The sequence below is a fragment of the Alexandromys fortis genome, unplaced genomic scaffold, assembly GCF_014885135.2.
Source record: "Alexandromys fortis isolate MF-2015 unplaced genomic scaffold, M_Fortis_MF-2015_v1.1 scaffold_287, whole genome shotgun sequence".
NCBI classification, from domain to species: domain Eukaryota; kingdom Metazoa; phylum Chordata; class Mammalia; order Rodentia; family Cricetidae; genus Alexandromys; species Alexandromys fortis.
The window spans coordinates 848,349-850,830 of record NW_026068185.1 but is presented as its reverse complement, the minus strand read 5'-3'; positions in this window follow the sequence as shown (position 1 = coordinate 850,830).

The following is a 2,482-nucleotide window of genomic DNA, read 5'->3' as shown; positions in this document are numbered from 1 at the left end:
TAGCCAGGTGGTGGGACATAGCCCGCTGCCATTCCTCACAACAGAGTGGCACCCAACGTGCTAATGAACCCCATGTAAAACCTGAGAGGGCTTAAAAAGGAGAGAGAGAGAATTTAAGACAGCTTTTTGCTGTTTCTGAGTTGCATGCCGCAAAGAAATTGTCCTGACTCAGCAACAGGAAATAACTGGCTGTTTTAAAATGCTGGCTTTCTGGGCTGTGCCACCATTGCGATCTCTGTCTGGCTCCTGCAGGAGACAAAGCTTTTAAATGGATCATTTGGACTAAAGTGCTACTGCTTGCTTGATAGCAATGTGGACTTCTGTGTGCCTGGAACTGTGTGTGGCTCAGGGGCACCAAATGGCTCTGAGGCAGGAGCGGCTCAGCTCAGCCATGCTGAACTCTGCTGGTCTCAGGCAAGGAACTATCATAATTACTGTAATAACAGCGCAATTAAGGTTTAGACTGGCAGTAAACAGGCAGTACCATATTACCCCTACATGGTGCAACTTAAGTTTTTAAGACATGCTTCCCGCTGCTCCCACAACAAGATGCTAACCAGAATTAGGAGATGCCAACTTGGTAACAGGGTAACTAGTTGGTCAGATCCTACACATGTGCACGGGCGCGTGCGCGCGCGCGCGCACACACACACACACACACACCAAGAAATAGCAGCTTGTAGTAGGCATGATGGCCTACTGGAGCTGAAGACATCATGCTACTTGAGCTCTCAGGTCATTCTGGGGCTGAAGATATAAGATACTCATCTGAGTGTGTCTGTGTGTGTGTGTGTGTGTGTCTGTGTGTGCACATGTGCATTCATGTGTGTATATGAGATATATGTGAGAAGAGAATACACAGCCATAAGTGTGAGTGAGCATATGGAGGGCAGGGGATCAATCATCTCAGGTGTTATCTTTTCTTAGACACTCACTACCCACCTTTAATTTTTATTTTGTTTTCAAGACAGGGCCTCTCATTTGCCTAAAACTCACCCAGAGAGTCTCAGAAAACTTCCTCTGCTTCCCCAGAGCTAGGCTTACAAGTTTGAGCTATCATACCCTGATGATTTTATATGACTCTGGAACTTGAACTTGTGTCCTCATGCTTGCAAAACAAATACCACGCTGACTAGGAAATCTCCTAGCATTCTCTATTTTATCTGCATTTACCTATTTTTAAAAACTATCTCATATATGGCCAGTTTTGTAGCCTTCTCTTCCCCTTACCTGAAGAAAAAATAATAGGCTGGGTGAATTTTAAGTAAAGATGGACATAGTTCATAGATAGGTAGAGCTAACTAGCTTCTGGTGAACAGATGTAGGGATGGACATAGCTCATAGGTAGGTAGGGCTAACTAGCTTCTGGTGAACAGATGTTGGGATGGGTGGGTATACAGATCGACTAGGATTCCATAGTTTATACAAGCAGTTAACCACGAATAGAACAAACATGCAGGGTCAGCTCTGCTGTTGGCCCAAGTTTTCCATTCAATCCAATTTAACCAAAATAAATAGAATTTCAATACCCAGAAAGCCGTTTCTCCAGGATATGGTTCATGTTTTATTCACATGGATATTGGATATCACCCTGCTGTATACTAGGTGCTCACAAAATGTCTGAGGCAGGTTGAATTTAATCACACCAGAAATGTGCCTGCCAGGTGCAATACACAATACCCAGAGTCCACCAGACCCTCAGGGAGGTATAACTCATGGACCTGAATAGATAGAAATGGCCACATAATCAATACAGCCTTCCTGGACTGTTCAGGCTCATCTCCCAGGCCCCTGCTTATTCCTGCTGGGGGCCTTTCTCATGCTGGCTGTCCACACACAGTGCCCACCCTCTTCTCACTTCTATAACCAGCTCCCTCCTCCAGCCTGGAAGCCCTAGATCACGTCTCCCCAGCATAAAACTTGTTTCCTGTTCTAACCAACTCTCATTGATATCCCTTTCCTCATTACTCACAGCACAAAGGCTCCTCTGAGGTGCCGGGCCACTCCCCACGCCAAGACTATGAAACTGGCTGTGACTGTAGTCTTCCTGAGACCATCCCTTCCCACTGCTGCGTCATCTCAGTCAGAATGTGTTGGGAAGAAACAGCCTGAGGTCAGATCCTCATTGCACCACTGAGCACGAGTTCCACATTGATCAAGCTTAATACCAAGAGCAAAAGCACTAAGCGATACCAAAGGATCGATGGACAGATAGGAAGGTAAGTAAAGTAGGTAGATAATTAGATGAACAGATGGATAGATACCTGGACACATAGGTACATGTATATATATGTATATATATACACACACACACATACATAGCATGGAATGGATAGACAAGTAAGTTGGTAGACACATCCATATACATACATACACATGCATACATACATATACAGACATGCATGTGTAGATAGAGTGGATCAGTATCTGGATACAAACATGTATGTATGTATATATAAAACATAGACACAAATATGCATAA